Source organism: Pinus tabuliformis, chromosome 2_2 (assembly GCF_031772625.1).
Source record: "Pinus tabuliformis cultivar Carrire ecotype Pingquan chromosome 2_2, CPIR1, whole genome shotgun sequence".
NCBI lineage: Eukaryota > Viridiplantae > Streptophyta > Pinopsida > Pinales > Pinaceae > Pinus > Pinus tabuliformis.
Window position 1 is genome coordinate 743,698,971 of NC_142300.1, and position 24,930 is coordinate 743,723,900.

Genomic DNA, 24,930 nt, shown 5'->3' on the forward strand with positions numbered 1-24,930 from the left:
CCGAGTCTAGGGTAGAGAATCACCAGACCAGCTCATCCTTGTCTCCTTGAGTCGAACATGACTCACTTAGTCCACCTGTGTTAGATTCCCACTGCTCCCCTTCATTCCCTCCCAGCTCTGGAAAGTTTTCCCTGCTCCTCTTCATTCGCCTCCAGCTCTAGAGGTTTTCCTTTTTCCACTTTTGCTACCAAAAGGTAGTGTTTTATGGAGAGGCAGACTGAGCTAGATAGAAGTAAAATTTCCCTCACATGTTGTAGATCAGATGAAGGCATAATTTTTCTTTTAAAATCCTCTTCGTTTGTCAACAATGCTCCAAGTTCAATGTATTGGATCCACATAGTGATCAAGAATTAGAAAGAACTATCCAGCTTTGTCCATAGAACCATAAATCATGTAAATTTGAATGTACAAAACATAAATGCAAATGATACACGGGAAATATTCCATGTTAGGATGTGGTTCAGTACAGGTAATGCAATTTGTCCCAAAATATATTACTAACTCACTACAAAGGATTCAGTCAAATAATTTAGATGAGAAAGCAAAATTAAATTGCATCAACACAGTTAAAAATCAGAATCTCATATTCTGCGTATTTGCAGACAAATATACATCAGTGAGGAACTGTTGACTTCTCTTATCTCACATTTCTTACTTTCACAGTCCGTGGAGCAACATAAAAGATGGATGGATGATCTGTAAAGCTCGAAATGTTGTTCCTGCACCAATCAACCCCTTCTAAGTAAGGTAAGGTTTCATGGACTAAAGAACAATGCCAATGAATGTTTCTATCTAACCATTGTATCGAATAAAGAAAAGAATCAACCAAACCTAAAGTGTAAACTGTAACAATGGGCACTGCAGAAAGCTACAGAACAAGTCAATGTCTAGATGCATCTTAATACTGGACAAGTTTCCAGGGTAATTCAATTTAACCTTCCAGCCATCAACCATAGGAGTATGATTGCGTTAATGCCCTATTCTTATTTTTCGAGTCTCTAGGGAATGGGTGCATTCATCGGATAGCCGTCCCTCTTTAGATTTTCTGTTTGAGCTGCCACGTTATGTGCATCCGCTGATTCTGAATCTGGAGAAATCGTAATATGAGTTTTCGTTGAAAGAAAGTTAGACAAAGGAAATGTTGACCCTTCCTGCACAAGGGGCATACCCTGTGGAGGAAGAGAGTTTTCAATGGAATAATGCATTGGACTCAAAACTGGCGACACTGAAGCTTGAGCATTCAAATTTGGTGACATGTCTGATTTGACCCAAGAGGGTGAATTCAAAGCTGGTGATCCTAGTTCATGACCCAACGGAGCCAAACTCGGTGAAGCATCTCTCAAGTCTTGTGAATCTTGGCCAAGATATTTTTTAGAATAGAGTTTATCCTCACAGACCTCATAGAAATCTCCAGTTCGAACCTCCTGACGGAGAGAACAAACACCGCAGAAAAGCCATTGCATTAGATCTGTCACATTAGGCTGCCCACAACAGCAGCCATTTCCAGGTAAGCCAAACCTCTTCTGCATCTGAATCCTCCAAAACCCACCGTACAGAAGCCCAAACACGCAAAGAATGATCCCAGTGATACCAAGACCTTCTCGAATATTCTCATTATCAATATTGACGGCAGCCAAGGTGAAGATCCAATAAGGGGCCATGCACAACAAAATGAAGGTCACTATGTGCACATACATGTTCCCAAACCCCAGTATATCCATATTCCACCCAAAAACGCAGAACCCACAAAATGTTGAAAAAAATGCAACAAAAGGATCACTCCAGCAGTCAAATAGACCTCCCTGCCATTCTGGTTTAGGTTCCATTCTTTTACTACCTCTTCTAAGAAGAGAGTATTTATTCTCAAGTCGTGCGTATGTAGATTTGTTTTTCACAAAGTTATCATCTATCCTAATAACATCTGCATCTGCATTTGCATCAGTGATACTTATAACTGTAGTCTCCAAATCACCTTCAGCTTCGTAATCTTTCCCGAGAGGACTCAGGATAAGATAAAGACCAGCTGCAACAGGGGCGCTTATTGCAATAGAAACGCACAAACCCACTCCAATAGCCGGACGTTGTGATCTCTTATAGCCCCAATTCAGACCACAAATCACATACTATGCAAAACAATTTATTTGCAGAAGTAGCACAACTACCATCATGTGTGCCCACTCATGAGGTTTGTAAGTCTCATTTTTACAATAGACCTTTCTAAGATTGACAATGTCCTCTGGTTTCCATCTAATGAGAAGTAAAATATGATAACAACGTTGTGGGTGTAGATAAAGGCACATCATGGTAAAAAGTGCATTTAGAATTTGATTATTGACCTCAAACCAGGCATCCCTCTCACTCTTTTTAGGCACGGCCCTGTTAAGAAAGCCAACCAGAACCAAAAAAAGAATAGCTCCAGATACTGCCACAGCAATACCCCATATTAACAGTGCCAAATTCTTCGAATTTCGCAGCCATACTTTCACTGCCTCCTTCAAAAATACCCACCTGATTTCGCCAAGAATAGGGACTTTAATGCCATCCTTGAGGCCACGAAAAGGCTTCGCTGGCACTGGAGTTCATTGCCATAAACTCCACTAAGAATTCAAATAGACTCTATCTGGAACTCCTCTGTAAAAATCGCACAGATGTCAAGCGGAGGGCATTGTTCATTGCCCTAATAACGGTTTTTAAGGTTTTTTAATGTTTTAAAACATTTTTTATTAAATTAGACGGCTGATTTTTGTTCAATCATCTAACAAAAGATCTAACGGCTACGATTAGGACAGAAAGGCATTTGGGGGAGTCCATTTCAGAGAGAAACGACTTACGGCGTAATTAGCATGTGTTATATTTAATTACATGGTTGATAAAAGTGGATATGGACGAGTAGATATTATTAATTTGTAATTGATTTGTCTTTGGTATGCAACTCGCAATAATACAAGAAACTCGTGGTGGTTCATGTGTTTTTAACATCTTGTATCATTTTTCTTCATATCTCACTTTCAATTGTGATTCCTTTTTTATTCCCTCAACTTGTTCATTGCACAATTATCCTTCCAACTCATTCATTGCACAAGTACATATATGTTTATGTTTTTTCGTTTTTAGTGAAATTTAATTATATTATAGTATGTGTTACATTTAATTAAATAGTTAATAAATGTAGATATAGATGAGTAGATTTACTAGTATAATTTGATTGATATAGTTGAAAGTTTTATTTGTATCTACCATTGATGAATATATAACAGTAAAAATAACAATACAAAAAAATTATTAATATCATTACAATTATAAATAAATTTCTTTAGGATTAATCACGTCATTAAGATTGGGTCAACCTTTCGAACTAACTAATGTGGTTCATCCTTACGACAAGGTGAAAAAATCAATCAGACATCAAGAATAAATAGTATGGATCCATCATTTCTTAGAGTTAATCGTTCGTGATTAGTTACAAATATTCTAAAAATAAAATATTATAAATTTAGTTACAAAGTAGTTGTTAGGAATCATAATTATTTATATTAATTTTTTATTATAGTACAAATAATTAATTAAAAAAGTACTATATGGACCAAGAAATGGTTAGAAATTATTATTTAGATATAAAGTAGTTGTTAAGAATAATTCAAAAATTAATTAAAAAGATGTTCTAAGGGTTAGGAATTGGTTATAAATATTATTATAAAGTAGTTTATATATTTTAAATATAATAAATCAATTAATTATAATATTAAATAATAATAAGGTTATAGGGTAAAGAATAGGTTCCAAAATATTATGTATTTATAAAGTATAGGGTTAAGAATTGGTATATTTATAATATATAAATTGAATCGTAATAAAGATAAAGGGTTAATAAAGGTTACAAAATAATACATATTTATAAAGAAAATGTTAGGAGCATATTTCTTTTAATTATTTTAAACAAATAAATCAGAATATAGAACTTTTTTTAAATAGTAATAAAGATATAGGGGTAAAAAACAAAAGGAAACTAATATTACAAATCAATAATATTCAATAATAGACTCTAAGAACTTAATATATTTGGGAAGAGACATGGGGTGGAATCACGAAGAGAAGGTTGGAGTCCAACTCTTACTCAATTTCCAACCATCATCCTCGTTAAGGTTTCTAGCATGCCTCTCAATATCAATAACCTCTCTAAGCTTCCTATGGTGGAAGTGATCAACCCTAGCAATGCCTCTAGAGTCCTCAATACAAACATGGTGCTTGGATTTCACCGCATGTTCAGCTAGAGCCGATGAGCGGAAACGATTGTGCCTAATGTCTGCAACATGCTCATGGATTCTCTAGTTAATTGACTAACTCGTTTCTCCATACCAAAGGAGCAAGGAATCAGGTACACGCCTTTCATGTCCTTAGGGTCAACATGGTTTTTAACATAACCAAGGATATTTCTAATGGTAGTGAGAGCCTTGAACGAAGAGGAGACATTATTCTTTCTAAGGATATGGGCAATCATGTTCGTGGTCGATTGGATAAACGGGAGATGAATCTTGGAGATAGGATCAACACGAGAAGTTTTAACTCTTAACCCTTTACAGGCTCTTTGGAAGGTCTTGAGGCCTTCTGTTATACCCATTATTTTTAAAAACTTCAAGAAGATGAGATTTCTCCTACTCTAGGTGGTTTTCATGAGAGATTCTCATAGCACAGGTAGAAAGAGTGTTGAGAACACCAAATATTTTAGCAGTAAAATCATGAGAACTAACATGAAGATATTGTTCCAAGTGAGTTTTTTTGCGAAAATCGTGGTGCAAACAGAACCATCATTCATTCCAGAGAGGAAAATATCAAGGAAGGGAAGGCTTTTGTCCACCTCAACTTCCATTGTGAACTTGATGGAGTCAGATTGAGAATTAAGGTGGCTCAGAAATAGATCCAACTTCTCACGTCCATGGGGCCATATGATGTAAGTGTCTTTAATCTCTGATGAAAACCACCTAGGCCAAGAGAAATCTCATCTTCTTGAAGTTTTTAAAAATAATCGATATAACAAAACTTAAGGCATCAAGGCCTTTCAAAGAGCTTGTAAAGGGTTAACAGTTAAAATTGCTTGTGTTGATCCTATCTCCAAGTTTCATCTCCGATTTGTGCAAGGGACCATGGACATGATTGCCCGTATCCTTAGAAAGAACAATGTCTCCTCTTTGTTCAAAACTCTCAGTACCATTAGAAATTCTCTTGGTTTTGTTATATACCCTGTCAACCCTAAGCACATGAAAGGTGTGTACCTAGTTTGTTGCTCCTATGGTATTCCCTATATTGGAGAAACAATTCGGTCAATTAACCAGAGAATCCATAAGCATGTTGTAGACATTAGGCACAATAGTTTTGGCTCATCGACTCTAGCTGAACATGTCGAGAAATCCAAGCACCATGTATGTATTGATGATTCTAGAGTCATTGCTAGGGTTGATCACTTCCACCATAGGAATCTTCGAGAGGCTATTGAGATTGAGAGGCATGCTAGAAACCTTAACAGGGACGATGGTTGGAAATTGAGTACGAGTGGGGCTCCATCCCTCTCTTTGTGATTCCACCCCCTGTCCCTTCCCCAATATATTAAGTTCTTAGAGTCTATTTCTGAATATTATTGATATGTAATATTAGTTTCCTTTTGTTTTTTACCCCTATATCTTCATTACTATTTTAAAAAAATTCCATATTTTGATTTAGTTGTTTAACATAATTAAAACAAATATGCTCTTAACATTTTCTTTATAAATATATAATATTTTGTAACCTTTATTAACCCTTTATCTTTATTATGATTCAATTTTTATATTATAAATTATTTATTTAATATAATTAAAATAAATAATTAAACTCCTACTTACTTTATTATTCTATAATTCTTAACTAGTTCTTAACCCTATACTTTATAAATATACAATATTTTGGAACCTATTCTTTACCCTATAACTTTATTATTATTTAATATTATAATTTATTCATTTAATATATTTAAAATATATAAACTACTTTATAATAATATTTATAACCAATTCCTAACCTGCAGAGCATCATTTTAATTAATTTTTGAATTATTTTTAACAACTACTTTATATATAAATAATAATTCGTAACCATTTCTTGGCCCATATAGCACTATTTTAATTAAGTATTCATACTATAATAAAAAATAATTATGATTCCTTATCGCTACTCTAGCTAAATTTATAATATTTTAATTAATTAATAATTCCTAACTGTCATTTTTAGAATATTTTTAGCTAATCACCAACGTCTAGTTTTCAACGACTAACTCCATGCAATTATGCATCCATACTATTTATTCTTGAAGATTGATTGATTTTTTCACCTTGTCCTGAGGATGAACCACATTAGTTGGTTCGAAACGTCGACCAAATCCTAATGATGTGATTAATCTGAAAGACAATTACAATATGGATCACAAAAATCTTAGATCATTATAATTAATAATAATTTTTTATTTATAATAATTGTTCTTTAATATTAAATTTTAGTTATTATTATTTAATTTTAAATTTTAGTTATTATTATTTAATTTTAAATTATGTAATATAAATTAATTATTTAATAATAATAGCAGTAATATTAATATTAATTAATAGTACTAATATTAATTATTAATAATAGTAATATTAATTAATAATATTAATTAGTAATATTAGTAGGCGTAGTCTAACTTATAGATGAAAAGGCCTTTTTCACCACATTTTTTCTAGTTAATTTTTATCAAAATCTGACATAATTTTTTAAAAACTTGAATTTAAATCATTTAATTTGCATAATTCGAGTGCCCTACGGTTTTTATCATGGTGCTGAATCCATTTATGCATTCAAAAATGCATTTTAAACCAAAATAATAATAATAATAATAATAATAATCTTGAAATTGTATTGCCGCATTTTGGTGAATTCCGATGAAAAAGGCTATTTCATCTATAGGTTAGACAATGTATGAAGCGCCTCCAGATGGTTCATGTATCCCTACCAAAGAGGAACTTATCCCATCAAGAGGGGAGCTATCCCATCCAAAGAGGGGCTTATCCCATTGATGGTGGACCTGAATAACTTCCTCTAGAGCACTATAAATACAGACATTGGGTCAAAGGGAGGAGAGGTTAAAAGCTGAACATTCCTAAGGGTAGATGCTGCTGGAATTAGGACTTCCTTGTAGAAGCTTGTGAGGAGAGATTACCATCTTTGCTTGTTCTATTTGGAAGTGGGTGAGCTGATCAGAGTAAAGGAGGACTCTTGTGGACCCTGGGAGGAGCTTGCACAACACCAAGGCTCAGGTTGTAATGGTTCCTTTTGTTACCTTTTAATACAAATTAGTCCATTCTTCTCAACAATTTGTTATTTATGAGTTGTTTCATATATTCCTTGGTCTATATGTTAAATATGTTTTATTTTGTGTGAATTCAGGTGTTATTTAATCGTTTGATTGTTAGTGAATGCAGGTTTCGAAGGGAAGGAGGAGCTCATCCGGATCAACGAAGTTGGACTACTACAACAGTGTTGGATTACAGGTATGATCTAAACACTTGATTTCTCATATTGTAAAAGCATATTTAGGGAAGGATTGCTCTTATTTGTCTTGTTTGTCATTAGAAAGTCTTAGGCTTCTAGGAAGGTCGGTTGTGTCCGCACTAACGACTCATTCCATGTGACAAAATGGCGACTCCGCTGGGGAATCCATGAATGTGTTTGAGTTCTTTTTGATTTGATATTTTGGTCTGAGAAAAATCGCTTGTTTTCTGATTTTTGGCTGTCTAACTGTGTATTTGGGTGGGTTAGTTTAGAGTCAAATTAGATTTTTATTTTTCTTAGCTTTGCCAGTAGTACGCAGTCTCTGAGTTTGACACAGTGCGTACTTGTACGCACTGTGTCTTTGTGCACAGGGCATACCCGCGCCTGTGTCAACAGATCACCTGCGTACCCCTGTCAAATTTGAGAAAATTTCATTTTTCCTCTTTTTGCTCTTTAGATTTTGTTTTTACTTTGCTTTTACTGCCCAGATCCATTAGTTTACTGTCAGAGATCTTCACCTGAACTTGTCCCGTTAGTGTCGAGGGTTTTGGTGGAATTCATAGGGATTTTGCCTTAGGGTTTGATTTTTAACAGGTCCTGTAGTGACTTTGGCGTTAGAGGTTGTCAAACTTTGGATCTCCTTGGTTTTGGTCAGTCCTCTTAGGAGTCGGGCCTGTCTTAGAAGTCACTCTTGTGAGAGACCTACCTTTGTGTCTTCTCTTTGCGAATCTCGAAAAGTTTGTTTGTTAAAACCTTGAATTTCATTCTTGAGAAAAAAGAACAAAAAGATTTCGATTTTGTTTTTTGGTTAGTTTATGATTCTGCATGAACTGATCCTTAGTTGCATTTTGACTGAGTAAAACATCCGGGAATCATCCTTGTAGGCTTTTGTCCTCATTATTTTTTGCTTTTAGGTAAATTTCCTTTTAATTTGCTTTTGAGTGAATTTGATTTGATTGTATTAGATTTGTTAAATTTGATTTGATAAAATAGTTTTACATGTTTTATTAATATAGAAAAAAACAAAAAATTCTTTTGGAAAAAGTTTGCTATGGTAGCATTTGTAGACTTTTGGGAGAAAAAGGAAATTTCGTAGAGTAATTAGTGGTCATGAGTTGTGTGTTTTGAAAAGATAAAGAGATTGTTTCTTTGATTGTCTTTACTAAGAAAGTTGTTTTCTATAAGATTTGCATTTTCCAAACTCTCTTAGTTAGGAGATTCATTGAAAAAGAAAAGTAGTGTAAATCATCTTAGGTGCATTTTTGTAGTGGTTGCGAGTCGAGTCTACACACCACCAATTTCATCTCCACTACCTTTTGTCTTTAAGAAAAACCATAAAATTAACGCTTAAAGTAAAATCAACTTAGTAACTTTTATTTACTAGGGCTCTGAAACACCAATTTAGATCAGGCTAGTGTCTTGGAGTAGGAGAGTAATTAACTCTCCAAGACAACAAAACCAAACAAGTAGCTTATCTTGTGATAGAATAAATCCAATTGTTTCATTTGTACTCTGGGAAAGCTCCTCTTAAAGGAGAAGCACGAGCTCATGTCCGAACCAGTGAGGGGATCAATCCTCCCTCGTTGGGAACGACGCCAGACACGCACGTATTACAAACGGTAAACCTCGGATTAACCATTGTCGAGGAGCCAGGGGTCACTTGTCGGTAAACCTTGGATTATTGTCAAGGAGACGGCAAGGGGATTGAGCTTGATACTCTGCCCTTGCGTGCTGTCGGAGTGTATACTGTTCCCCCAGGTGCATTTCTTGCGGTTGGTAACCTTAGTGACCATTATCTTTAGGATTCTACCGAGGTGACGGTGGAGGGAAGATCCCACTGTACCTGGAGCAGACGTCGGCTAGACTCACTTGGATTTTCCGGGGGGTTCACTTCACTCGAGACGGTTAAAGTGGAGGAACTTGTGCCGGTCTATTCATTAAGCAAGTTGCCGGGGTAACTGTTGTCAGGCGGAAAGAGTCGATAGTGCGGACACAACCAACCTCCCTAGGAGCCTAAGACTCTCTAGTGACAAACAAGACAAACAAGAGCAATCCTTCTCTAAACATGCATTTACCATACAAGAAATCAAGTGTTTAGATCCTACCTGTAGTCCAACGCTGTTGTAGTAGTCCAGCCTCGCCGATCCGGATGAGCTCCTCCTTCACTTCGAAACCTGCATTCACTAACAATCAAGCGATTAAATAGCACTTGATAATCTCATAAAATAAAACATATTTAACATGTAGACCAAGGAGTACATGAAACAACTCATAAATAACAAGTTATTGAGAAGAATGGACTCATTTTCATTAATAGGAAACAAAAGGAACAATTACAACCTGAGCCTTGGTGTTGTGCAAGTACCTCCCAGGGTCCATCAAGAGTTCTCCTTTACTTTGACAAAGCTCACCCACTTCCAAATGAAACAAGAAAGGATGGGAATCTCTCCTCACAAGCTTCTAAATGGGAGTCCTAATTCCAGCAGCATCTACCCTTAGAAATGTTTAGCTTTCAACCTCTCCTCCTTCTGGCCCAATGCCTGTATTTATAGTGCTCAAGAGGAAGTTAATCAGGTCCACCATCAATGGGATAATCCCCTCTTTGGATGGGATAGCTCCTCTCTTGATGGGATAAGTTCCTCTTTCATAGGGGTACATGAACCATCTGGAGGCGCTCAATACACGTCAAACAACCTTCTAGAATGCTCTAGAAATGACCACAAGTAACTTTTTAAAGATGAAACTCGCGCCTTTTGACCTTTACAGGGGTATGCACCTGCCCCTTTACATACAGAGCGTACAAGTACGCAGTTTTTGTGAACATTAGGTGCGTATACACAGGTAAGGCCGAGAGAATCTGCGTACCTAGAGATAAACACATTTACAAAGACTTTCTCTCTTTTTTGGAGTTTGACATGGAGAGCAGAGGCATAAGACTTGCCCAGGAGGATAGCATGACTGTTGATAGAGCCATACTAACTGTAAATAGCCATGGTGACATTTTTTAGTGTAACAGATTGCCCCCTAAAGTGCGAAGCCTGTAGTAGATTAGGGTTTTGTATTATCTAGGAAGGGTGAAGCGCTTTATCATTTCAAGGATATCTCGTGGAGAGCCTGGTCAGAACCTGCAATTTTCAACACAAAATACATGTATAAGATTATATCATCGCTGAGGTAGGCATTCCCATACTCAGATCAAAACTTTAACTAACAGACTAACTACTCTGATACAGGAATGATTTTGCAGTACATCATAATCATAGACTTTTGTAGACACAGTATGGACGTAGCCATCTGTTTATGATTAGTCTACTAGATACAAAACTCCTCGCAGCCTGGATGGTGGGAACTAGATCCAGGGTCTTCATTTCTACTTCCCGAATTGGTACGATTCTAGCCATGCGAATAAATGAGTTGATGTCGAACATGGTAGAAACCACTTGATTATCAGTCAATGATGTAAACCGTTAACAAGTGTGAGAGAGACCACCAGTGATGTCAATGGTTCTCAAAGTACCCAGTACAATCCATGAAATGTGAATAAATGAGTTGATGTCGAACACGTCACGGAATCCTTTGATCGAAAGTCAATGATGTAAACTGTCGTCAAAGGCGAGAAACCTGCCATTGATGCATGCAGACTTCAAGGTACTGACGATTTCTAAGTCATCTTTCCAGATAATGTGCTGATGTCGATAGAAAGCGATCCGTTGCAGGCAAGCCCACAACACGAAATCATTGTTCAAGTTGAAGAAATGTTGCTGTAAGGACTGACTCAGGGATGGTCAAATGGATGACAAGTATTTTGCATATGAAAGTTTTTTTTGCAGACCTCTTGAACACATAATGACACAACAGATGGGTTGGTAACGAATGACTCAAAGTTAATCCCTGGAACCCGGCTGAAGACTTTCAATGTGGTTTGATCAACTGTGAGGTAAAGGATTTCCCAACCCAGGTGAATGAAAAGTGTCGTGTTCAAGAGTGGTAATAAGGTTTCTTATGAGACAAAGGATAACAAATAGGCTCATTCTTCTCTCTTTTCCCCCACCATTTCTGGCAAGTACCTCTTTATTTTTTACAAGCTTGAGGAGGATAACATATGCTTGATTATAAGCTCATCCTTCGGATGAGTCCAACCTAGTTTTGATTCGAACCCTAGGAAGGAGTGGTTCGCTCCTGTTTGTAATTGAACAGGCCCTTTACTGTGAAATTTTAACGAGCCCAGTATAGGAGAAACTCGGCGTTTTTCAATTTTAAAGAGTCTGAAAAACTTAAGAAGACTCCAGGTTGAACTTTTTCGTAAATTTGTGTCCCCCAAGCCCGAAAAAGTATAAAATAATACCTAGGAGAACCGCTTGATCTTGCGACCAAGGAGTACTTTCATGATTATTTTCTCTGACCTGAAAAGTAAAAAGTGATCAAGGACACATCGTTTTATTTCCAGTATCAAGTTTGAAACGACAAAAACCCGGCAATCTTTTCCTGTTTTTTACGGTCAGAAAAGAGCTATAAGGGGACCGTCTTTTAATTTCGTTTTAACGAGTGTAAAAGAAACGCTCGGCAATCTTTTCATGTTTTAGGAGTTAGAAAAGGGCTTAAAAGATGACTCTGACGTGAAAAATGATAATTTACCCTAAAGTCCCTTTGTCCTGCACAAAAACAACACATTACTCATACCCGTTTAAGATGGGCAAAAATACATTGAAAAACATCTTTCCATGGTGAAAAATAAACAAACTTAGCATTCATTTATCCAAAAAACCTATAAAAAGACTTTTTACCATGTCATTTTTACCATTTTACTGTTGAGGTTGAGAAAAGGGCTTTTGACAAGAAAACTTCCCGTGGACATTGCGGAGAATCCGACTGTCATAATCGAGCGCCGTCTCTTTCAGGTATTCCACAACATCCTCTTCTTCAATTTCATCCGTTTAGAATTTCATTTCAAGTTTTAGTTTGATTTTTTAGGGGGTTTAGGGTTTTAGGATATGTTTCTCGGGGTACGCAGGTGCCCCATGGGCGACCCGCGTACCCCGACCTTTTTCGTATATAGGAAAAAGGTCGTGGTACGCAGCCCGCCTTCAGACCAGCCGCGTACCGCCGCTCTGTGTTCTGAACGCGGGGTGCGTACCCCGTGAAACACGCATTTTGAAACCCCAAACTCCAATTTCAACCAACCAAATTTTATTTTATGAATTCTAACTATTGTTTTTTGGTGTGTAGGGCATTCACCATGCATTCACCATGCTAGATTGGAGAGAAAGAGAACACGAGGACGTTGATTTGGCCGCAATTGGTCATCAACCTTCTATTGATGCGTTAAAAGCATGTGGTCTGTACAAATACTGGGCCATACCTGGCATGAGGGGCCAGGTGCCATTCCTTGAGTGGTTGGTTGAAAGGTGGAACATTCAGGATCAATGCTTCTACATCGGAGAGAACCAGCTCGAGATAGAGCCCTCCGACATATATTTTCTCTCTGGCTTACCTAATAGGGGCGAGCAGCTGACTCTGTCCGGGACTAGGCCGGGTGGCCAATCCCTTGCTAGCCTCCGGCTAGAGTGGTGCAACAATCAAAACCAGGAGAGAGGGATAGAAATCAAGTACATATCCCTGCCCGAACTTATGGTGATAGCCTTTACTGTTACCAGACTTTGCGGCGCAGCCGCCTTGCACATTGCCACCGGGTCCCAAATGCGGATGGCGATAGATTGCTACCGAGGCACCATTTTCAACTGGTGCGATGCTGTGTTGGCCAATATGAAGGGCCAACTAACCAGGGCAAAGAACGGACAACTGAAGACCTTTAGATATGGGCCTTTAGTTGTGAGCTTTGCCCTAGAGAGAGTTTTGATGCTGATCCCCCAGCAACTTACTGTTCCAGTTGGGGCTCCTCGGGAGCCTAAATTGACGAGATGGGTTGCGGTAATGGCCCGGCATCCTGATGAGGGCGCGACAGTTGTTCAATTTCCTGATGGTTACTTTCACTGGCTAGAGAGCCAGGTCTTTGTTATTCAGGATTTTCCTTATACCGGAATGGATTTTCGGAATGATCCGGACATGGTTCTTCCACAGGGAGAACAGTGGGACGACAAAGGTATTTCATTTTTCGCAAGTTTTTAAATTATCTATTTTTTTTTTGTCTTTTTATATATCGCCTCAAAACTGACAGCACAAATTTTCAAAATGCAGATGTAGGTCCACGGCGTCCGGCCAACCTCCGGGCTTTTGAGAGGAGAGTACCAGCTGTACTAGCACCAGCCCCACAGGATGCGGCCGCAGAGACCTTAGCCGAGCTGGAACAGGATCTAGAGCGTCTGACGACGGGTATACCAGAGACCACCATAGATGACATTCCTATTCGACTTCAGCGCTATGTGGTCGCAGTCCCAGGACCTTTTAGGAGGTTCCTGTGTAGGGTAGCGCGGGCAGTGGTCTCGTATAGAGAGCACCACCAGTGATTGGCTAGTCACTTTTGTAGACACATATGACATTTTTGGTTTTTTGTACTTATCATTTTTGCCGATCATAAGGTGTTTTTCAACCTATGATCGAAGACGATGTATATTTTTGACACACTCCTATCTATATATATATATATCATTATTACCGGCTTATCTTGTTTAACATATGTGATGAAATGTTTTTAAATTTACTTGCATGATTATCGCAAATGTCCATCCAACATTCGAGAAGCAATTGCATCTGCTAATGTATTTAAAGACCTTGGAATATGCTGATATTCAATGTAATCAAATTCACGTTCCAAGAGACGCACTCTTAAAAACAACCTTAATAACATAGGATTTCTAATGGCATATACTCTATTAAGCTGTAATACAACGAGTTCAGAATCTAACCTCACTATCAAACGTCGAATTCCAAATGAAATAGATTCAGACAATAATTCAACCACTGCACTGTATTCTGCAATGTTGTTCGTTGTTTGACCGAGGCTCACCCCATGCATAGAAACTAACTCGTCAGAGGGCGAATAGATAACCCAAGCTGCGGAGGAGATATTCCGTGTACTACGACAAGCACCATCGGCAAATCCAATGTACGTTTGGAGAGGCATCGACATCTGCAATATCAAGAGTAAAACCAAGATAAGCCAGAATAACGACGAAAAAACACACTTTCTAAGCTAAGCACACTATCTAAACTGACAAACATACTAGCTAGAAAGAAAACCTAACCTAACTAAAAATTTCTCCATACCCACCATTTAAGCATAATACCTCTTTAGGTAAAGTCCATTTCTGGGTTTGCCCAAAGAGTCTCCATCAAAATCTACCAGCTCATAGGCCCCTTTTGCTAGCTTTCGCTTTACAATGTAGGGTCCATGCCACATAGAAACGAATTTTCCAGCACCTAGCTTATCGTTAGCTTGATCATATAATAGCACTAGGTCTCCCTCCGAAAAACTTCGAGGGGTCACATTTCTATCATACTGAGCTTTCATTCGCTTCGCGTGAGTCTCGATTGCCAATGCAGCGTCACGTCGAGTCTCATCTAATTGAGCTAAGTATAATAAACGTTTCTCCTCTTCGGAAGTAGCTGGGAGTAATTCGACAGCCATTTGAAGTGATGGGATTTCGCATTCAATGGGTAACACGGCTTCCAAGCCATAGACTAGCTGGAAAGGAGTGAACCCTGTTGAAGTTTTCACTGAAGTTCGGTATGCCCATAGCGCTGAAAATAACATGTTGTGCCAATTCGACCGATGAATACCAATGATTCGTCGGATCATGATAACTAGAACTTTGTTGATAGACTCAACCAAACCGTTGGCTTGCGGATAATAAGGAGTAGAGCTATCGTGGCGCAAACCAAGCTGGCTTGTAAGCTCAGTCATCATGATGTTTCGAAAATGGCTCCCATGGTCAGTGATGATCGCTTGCGGGACACCAAACCTAGTTATAATGTGATTGAATACGAAAACTGCAGCTGTTTTTCCGCTTGCGTCGAATGTAGGCATCGCCTCGGCCCATTTAGTAAAATAATCAACCGCGAGGATGATATACGCATGCCCCCCGACCGAGTGAGGGTTACAAGTAATAAAATCAATACCCCATTTGGCGAAAGGACCAACGGAAATTATAGGATGGAGAGGAGCAGGTGGTGCGCGCATCTTGCGATCAAACACTTGACAGTTGTGGCATTTTCGGACCGCAATGATACAATCTTTAAACATGGACGGCCAGAAATAGCCAGCACGCAACACCTTCTGAGCTGTGGCATACCCAGACATATGACCGCCACACGCTCCAGAGTGACAATCATTCAAAACTCTCTCAGCCTCTTCGTGAGTTAAACAACATCGAAAAACTAAGTCTGCCCCCCGGCGATAAAGTGTATCTCCAATAATTTTGTATTGCTGGGATTGAAACCGAATTTTTCGACGCTCCGACTTTGAAGCTTCAGGCCGAAAGGTTTGGGTTTGGAGATAGATGATGATATCCCCATACCACGGATCTACAGTACTGATAAGAAACAAAGATTCGTCCGCAATGGACTCTTCTACCACAGTCTCTGTGTCAGTACGCGGGAAATCACACATCAATTCCGCAAAAACTAAGGATTTCTTAGACTTGGACTTCTCGAACTCCAAGTCGAACTCTTGCAAGATAACGATCCATTTAGAGTACTTTGCCCCTAGCAGTTGTTTAGTCAAAATATAAATCATAGGGTTGCAATCTGAAATAACTGTAGTTTTACGGAGAAGAATGTAGTGACGAAAACGCTGGACAGCTTGAACGGCTGCCAGGGCCAATTTCTTCACATGCGAATATTTTAGCTCAGTGGGGTTTAATTTCCTACTAAGATAATATATCACATGTTCCGTTCCGAATTCATCTTCTTGGACTAACACCATTCCAATAGTGGAATGTGAAGCTGCGAGGTATAAGAAGTAGTCCTGGTTGTAGTTGGGAGGATGCAACAACGGTGCATGGGTCAACGCGTGCTTAAGTGCATCAAAAGATTGTTGGGCAATCTCGTCCCAAAAGAATTGAGCGTTCTGTTTCAACAACCGTGTAAAACCCTTAGTGACCTCGGCGTAGTTTGGAATGAATCGGCGTAAAAAGTTTGCTTTCCCTTGCAAACTTTGGAGTTGGCGCAAACTCGAAGGAGGAGGCAATTTGATGATAGCTTCGACCTTCGAGGGATCGACGCGAATGCCGGCTTTTGAAACAACAAATCCCAGCAATCGACCCGCTTCTATACAGAATACACACTTGTGCGGATTCAACCGAATACGATAATGCCTACACCTCATAAAGATTGCTCGTAAGTGGACAAGGTGATCAGCTCGATGTAAAGAATGAGCAGGCAAATCATCGAGGTACGGTTGCACAATGTGCTTGATGTCATGAAATGCATAAGACATCGCCCGTTGAAAAGTGGCTCCGGCATTCTTAAGCCCAAAAGGTAATTTGCAGTAAGAAAATGTCCCCCATGGACAAATTAATGCCGTTTTTGGTTGATCGGCAGGTAGAATATTGATTTGATTATAGCCTGAAAAACCATCCATAAAGGAAAACATTTCACTTCCGGCACAATCATCAATTATTTGATCGATATAGGGCGTAGGATACTTGTCTTTTGGACAAGCTCGATTTATATCCCTATAGTCGATACAGATTCTTATTGTTCCTTGTTTCTTGTTAACTGGAACAATATTCGATACCCAATCTGTTAACGGGATTGGATAAATGAAACCTGCTTTCAACAGCTTTTCGACTTCTGCTTTAATCGCAGCCGCTTTTCTAGGGTGAATCTGACGCAACCGTTGCCGGACGGGTTTAGCGTCCGGGTAGGTCTTTATTTCATGAACAACAATGGCAGGATCGATTCCTGGCATTTCCTCGTAAGACCAGGCAAACACATCGCGGAATTCTTGGAATAGGGCCTTGTAAGCTTGAATTTCATCTTCTGTACATGAGGCACCTATATGAATGTTTTCCTCAATTCCAGACTTCACTGAAATGTCAATGGGAACAGTACGAGAAATATTCCCTAGATTCAACTCTGAATCAGGATGTTTCGTTGGATTCTGAGCGTCTTTGACATATTCAGCGGTAAAAATAGATGAAAAATCGTTTTCAAAAACATCACCCTCAGGTAAAAACGAAGATCGATGATGGAGATCTTCCCATGGTAGATCGTCTACACTTAGGATTTCGCGAAGTTGCTCGTCAGATGACACGACTTCGGGAAATGCTATCCGTTCTGAGGTTGATGTGAAAAGTGATTCCTCACTGACCACACTCATTTGGTCGATTGGGGTTGAACGCGAGTCGGTAAAAGACACGACGGCTTCATAAGCAATTTCATATGGACTCAAAGGCATAGCATCACCGAATGAGTTTATCTCAGATTCAGATGGGACAATCCAAGGATCGTCGTAAATAATGGTGTCTGATGTAATCATATGAATTGATGCAAATGAAGGGTCTGCGTTGATTGGAGGGAAAGGAAAAGTTCCCAGTAAACCGGAATCTTTAACTAAACCTACGCCAACGTCCCTATAAGGGATTGTCGTCCTACCGACATGCTGGATACTCTCTGAAGAGGCTGGGTCGGATGAAAAGTATGTCAGCTGATCAATTGTCACGATCTTGCCGTTATGTGGAAACTTTATTACTCTGAAGACCGATGAAACGACCGCTGTCATAGCATATGACCAACTTCGACCCAAAAGAAGGTTGTAGTCTAGAGGGGCATCAACCACGTCCACATCTAGACTAACGGTTTTACCTTCTACCCCTATAGGCAATTCCTGTAGAATACCAAACGGACAGAACCCACAGCCATCAAAGGCCTTAAGGATGGTCGGGGATTGGTTCAGTGAAGGGGAACCAAGCGATCTCCAACACTGAATCGACATAATACACGTAGAAGCTCCTTCATCAATTACAGTCCGATGAATAGGCCTGTTTTTTACTATCACTGGAATCTGGAAAGCCATTTGATGAGGGAGACGCGGTGTACTATTTTCTAGATCGAAGATTATAAGATTCGGGTCCTGAACATCAACAGCTCCGATAGCCGACAAAAGTAATTTTCGTTGTGCTGGGCATGATTGCAGCACTTCTAAAGCCGACATTGTTGAGGGTGAAACAGCTAAGTCCTCAACAATGTTGTAATTCTGGGCCGCTCTTGCATGTGGATTGAAAGCAGACCTTCGAAGAACACCCTTGGCAGGCAGTTTGATTACTAAGTCCGGGTTAGGTTTTTCGATCTGTAGTGGATCGGAACCAGGAGCTGAGGTTGATGGATTAGAATGAGAAGATTCTGCTTCCTTACCATCAACAGGATTCTTACTACCATAATCTTGCGACCGAGTCGCAATCCTCACATGAGACATCATCAAAATGGGTTCTTCACTGGCAGTCGAGGAAGAACCTGTCATCTTACTCTCCTGCTTTGGAAATGGATCTTTTAACACAGCAGGAGTGGGAGAACCTTTGACTATTTTCACAACCTCGGCCCGATGAGGGCAATCTCTTGTAAAATGATCCTCTTCACAAATAAGACAAGGATATCGAGGTTTGCGCTTTTCGTCATTAGTTTCCGACTTTTCTATTTTCTCCTTCGGAGCCTTGTCTGCTTTAGCCTTCTTCTTTCCTTTCTTCTTACCACCGTTTTTTTATTTGGCCGTAGATGACTCTACAGCATGAATATCGGCGGAAAGTTCAGGAGAAGACTCTCCTGTCGGGGAATCAGGCAAGGTGATTATAGGAGTAATAGAATTCTTGGAAGACTTCTTCTTGCTCTTTGTGTTCACCGTACCAATCATACCATCAGCGGCATGAGATCCCGAAGGAGCAGCATCGATTTGATTCGATTTTGGAAGATCTGGGATCTTCTCGTGTAACGTACCCGACTGAGTATAAACTAAGTCAAGGTACTGCGCCTGAGCAATGACTTGCTCCTCAGTAACTACTCCGGCCTTAGCTACATCTTCAGTAATCTTCGGTAATAATGATTTAACAAACCATTCAGCTAAGATTTGGTCCGGAATAAAAACTTTCACTAACCTTCTTCGACGTCTCCACTCTTGAATGTGATCGGAAATATACGTGGACGTCGATTGTTTTAGTGAAGTTAATAACTCTGTGCCATTATCGTATCTGACCAGCAACTGAAAGTGAGTTAAGAACGAGGTAGCTAACTGGCTAAAATTGTAAAAAGAGGCCCGTGGTAACTCAATGTACCACTTGGCCGCGAGACCAATGAGTGTACGCTGGAAAAGATGTAAGCGGATCTAATCATCCGAGATAGAATTTGAAGCACACCAGAGGTGGTAAGTCATCACGTGATTGGACGGATCCTCTCCAGACTTACCTTCGAACTTGGGTATATCACTAGGCAACTTATTTGGCATTGGCGGCCAGAACGGAAGATATTGAATTGGATCGTTCGTTAGGCGCGTCAAGTCTGGGAAATCCAAAGTTGCGATAAACGGTAACTGCCGGTTAGGATCTCTGAAACTCTGGGTCACAAGACCAGTCCCAGGAGGAGGATGTCCAGGATAACTTGGAACAGGAATTGCATTCGGGATATTATATCCTCCTGGAAAACCAGGATTAACCGGACCGTACTGGGGTTGTTGAGGTTGTTGATAAGTATACCCAGGATACGGTTGATACTGGTAAACTGGCTGCTGGACAGCTTGCCCATATTGGTACTGTCCCTGGTACGGTTGATGAACAAATTGCGGTTGAGTAGTGACAACCGTACTTATACCAGGCTGACCTACAGGCATCTGAACCGTAGTTTGAATCGTAGATCCAGATAAGGGTAAAGATGTCTGAGGAGTGGTTACAGAGACAGTAGAAACAGGAGTTGTCGATACTCCAGAAGTAAGTGCGGCAGATGTTGCGGTAGTTGCTGCAGCCGTTTGAGATGGAGTACTAGGTGCAATTGGCGGTTGAGTAACTACCGAAGTTACAGAAGTTTGAACATTTGACTAGATAGGTTGTGGTTGCTGGGGTGAACCAGAAACCACGGGTTGTCCAGTTTGAGGTACCAACTGTATACTTGGCTGCAACACCTATTGACCCTGTGATGGATCCCACACTATCATCCCGGGGTATTGACCCGTAACAGGTTGAGGATACTGAGATCCATAACCGGATTGAGGATAGGATTGATAACTGAAAGGCATAGTTCCCATACCTTGAACATATGACTGACCTTGAGGTGGTTGATAACCTTGACTCAAGTATTGACCTTGAGGTTGATAACCTTGGGGTAAATACTGATACTGGGGTTGACCTTGACCTTGAGGTTGATACCCTTGAGGTTGATACCCTTGGGGTTGATATCCTTGAGGTAAATATTGATACTGAGGTTGACCTTGGGGTACATATTGAGGCTGGGGTTGACCTTGAGGCATGTATTGCACCATAGGTACATACTGACCTTGAGGCTGCCCCCCAGACACAATTTGTGTGCCTTGAGGTTGCCCCCCAGGCGTTAATTGAGGCTGCCCCCAAGGCGGTAATTGGCCACCCTGAGGTTGAGAAACAGGAACTGATCCTGACATCATATAAATGTCTCCTACACCCAACGGTTTATTACCATTGTTTCCAACTAATAACCCATGATCAATGGGTTGAGGAGATGCCCCCGCAAAGGTACCAGAAAGTGACTGATACCCGGTGGGAACAGAAGGACCGCCGTGTAAGAAAGATTCAGGAGATTGAGTGAACACGGACGACTGACCCGACATATTTACAGGAGTATAAATACCTCCAGGTGGAAAAGGAGTGCGAGGTGGAGAAAAGCCTACCCCTGAGTTGTCTAAATAATTGGTTAACGAAAGGTACCAAGTAGTACTTCTAGGAGGACTGTAAAAGATAGATTCACACTCTCTTAGATCAAGAGTAGGTTGATCTTCAAGGGTAGATATGCCTAATTCTTCCTCTGGAGCAAGTTCTTCAATAGCTATCAAACCAGTAGGAAGATTTTCGGTGATGACTCTTTCTACCCTTGGTGAATCTGGTACACTAGAAGTTGGAGTAATAGGTTCAGATATTTCAGGTTCTTCGCCTATATCACTAGTAGATGAAAAACTACCAGCAAGCTCAGAAACTGTAACAGCTTCAGGATTATAACCTGTTTCTAGACTTTGGTAATCTGGATGGACTACCAAAGAAGACTCTCCTTCTTCAGGTGAACCTACTCTACTGCCACTAGGAGGAGTTACAAGGATGTTCAATCCTTCGTACTGACCCGGGACGTCTTCAGGAGGTCCACCCCGCGATCTACGGAGTTTCCTCAACAAATCAGTTCCGGTAACAATCTCAGGTGACTTGCCCCGAAGTCTACGGGACTGTCTCGGTAATTCCGCCACAGCTAAAAACTTTTAACTACTACACACGAAAACAAAGTAAAATTTCAAATCAAAACACGTAAAGTCGCTAAAGAACCAAACAAATTTGAATCACACGCCTAAAGAATCTAGGGCGTCAAACCAAGCACAAACAGTAGCCTTCCAGACCGAAAACGCTAGTTGGAGATGAAACCCAACATCGCTGGATTCAGTACAGAAGTGGTGGGTGGAACAGTTACCCCGGCAACCTGCTTAATGAATAGACCGGCACAAGTTCCTCCACTTTAACCGTCTCGAGTGAAGTGAACCCCCCGGAAAATCCAAGTGAGTCTAGCCGACGTCTACTCCAGGTACAGTGGGATCTTCCCTCCACTGTCACCTCGGTAGAATCCTAAAGATAATGGTCACTAAGGTTACCAACCGCAACAAATGCACCTGGGGGAACAGTCTACACTCCGACAGCACGCAAGGGCAGAGTATCAAGCTCAATCCCCTTGCCGGCTCCTTAACAATAATCCAAGGTTTACCGACAAGTGACCCCTGGCTCCTCGACAATGGTTAATCCGAGGTTTACCGTTTGTAATACGTGCGTGTCTGGCGTCATTCCCAACGAGGGAGGATTGATCCCCTCACTCGTTCGGACACGAGCTCATGCTTCTCCTTTAAGAGGAGCTTTCCCAGAGTACAAATGAGACAATTGGATTTATTCTATCACAAGATAAGCTACTTGTTTGGTTTTGTTGTCTTGGAGAGTTAATTACTCTCCTACTCCAAGACACTAGCCTGATCTAAATTGGTGTTTCAGAGCCCTAGTAAAAGAAAAATTTACTATGTTGATTTTACTTTAAGCGTTAATTTTTATGGTTTTCTTTAAAGACAAAAGGTAGCGGAAATGAAACCAATGGTGTGTAGACTCAACTCGCAACCACTACAAAGATGATTTACGCTACTTTTCTTTTTCAATGAAATTCTTAGCTAAGAAAGTTTAGAGAATGCAAATTTATATAAAAACAACTCTCTTGGCAACGAAAATCAAAGAAATAAAGCTCTTTATCTTTCCGAGCATACAAACATGACCACTCATTACGTGCACGAAAAATTCTTTCTCTTTCAAAATACTCCAAAAGCTACTTGAAACAAAACTTTTCAAAGGAGATGTTTTTGTATTTTTTGTTTAACAAAGCATATAAATCTATTTTAACGAAAATCAATCTCAAAATCTATAAAATCTATGAAAAATTGACTCACAAGCAAATCAAAAGGAAATTTACTCTAAAGCAAACCTAACGAGGAAAAAGCCTACAAGGATGATTCTAGGTTGTTTTACTTGACCACAATCAAGCCAAGGACCAGCTAATGCAGAATCAAAAAACCGGTCAAAACAAAACTCAAATCTTTTTGTTCTTTTTGTAAAATGGAATTCAATACTCAATCAACAAGCACTTCGAAATTTGCCAAAGAGACAACTCAAAGATAAGTTGCTCTCACAGGTAGACTTTATGACAGGTCCGACTCCTAAGAAGGCTGACAAAACCAGAGACATCTAAGGCTTGACAACTTCTACCGCCAAAGTCACTACAGGACCTACTCAAAAATCAAACCCTAGGGCTTAAACTTCTATGAAATCCACTAAAACACTCAATTCTATCGAAACAAGTTCAGGTGAAGATCTTTGACAGGAGACTAATGGATTTGGGCAGTAAAGACTAAGAAAAAGCAAAATCTAAGAGGAAAAATGTAAAAAATGGAAATTTCTTAATTTTTAGCAGGGTACGCAGGCAACCTGTTAAGACAGGTGCGGGCCCGCTCTGTGCACACAGCAACAGTGCGTACAGGTACGCACTGTGCAATACTTAGAGGGTGCGTACTACTGGAAAAACCAAGAAAAACTAAATTTAATCTAACCCTAAGCTAGCCCACCCAAATACAAAGTCACACAGGCAAAAACCAGAAAATAAATGACTTTTCTCAGATCAAAGTTGCATATAAAGGAAAAAACTTTCACATCAATGGATTCCCCAGTGGAGTCGCCATTTTGTCAGGCGGAAAGAGTCGATAGTGCGGACAAAACCAACCTCCCTAGGAGCCTAAGACTCTCTAGTGACAAACAAGACAAACAAGAGCAATCCTTCTCTAAACATGCATTTACCATACAAGAAATCAAGTGTTTAGATCCTACCTTTAGTCCAACGTTGTTGTAGTAGTCCAGCCTCGCCGATTCGGATGAGCTCCTCCTTCACTTCGAAACCTGCATTCACTAACAATCAAGCGATTAAATAGCACTTGATAATCTCATAAAATAAAACATATTTAACATGTAGACCAAGGAGTACATGAAACAACTCATAAATAACAAGTTATTGAGAAGAATGGACTCATTTGCATTAATAGGAAACAAAAGGAACAATTACAACCTGAGCCTTGGTGTTGTGCAAGTCCCTCCCAGGGTCCATCAAGAGTTCTCCTTTACTTTGACAAAGCTCACCCACTTCCAAATGAAACAAGAAAGGATGGGAATCTCTCCTCACAAGCTTCTAAATGGGAGTCCTAATTCCAGCAGCATCTACCCTTAGAAATGTTTAGCTTTCAACCTCTCCTCCTTCTGGCCCAATGCCTGTATTTATAGTGCTCAAGAGGAAGTTAATCAGGTCCACCATCAATGGGATAATCCCCTCTTTGGATGGGATAGCTCCTCTCTTGATGGGATAAGTTCCTCTTTCATAGGGGTACATGAACCATCTGGAGGCGCTCAATACACGTCAAACAACCTTCTAGAATGCTCTAGAAATGACCACAAGTAACTTTTTAAAGATGAAACTCGCACCTTTTGACCTTTACAGGGGTACATACCTGCCCCTTTACATACAGAGCGTACAAGTACGCAGTTTTTGTGAACATTAGGTGCGTATACGCAGGTAAGGCCGAGAGAATCTGCGTACCCAGAGATAAACACATTTACAAAGACTTTCTCTCTTTTTTGGAGTTTGACATGGAGAGAAGAGGCATAAGACTTGCCCAGGAGGATA

The 24,930-nt window shown here is 39.8% G+C and overlaps 1 pseudogene; it reads right to left on the reverse strand.

Annotated features, from left to right (window-relative positions):
- Positions 1-998: 998 nt before the first annotated feature.
- LOC149194820 (uncharacterized) overlaps positions 999-24,930 on the reverse strand; it is a 58,758-nt pseudogene continuing 34,826 nt past the window's right edge.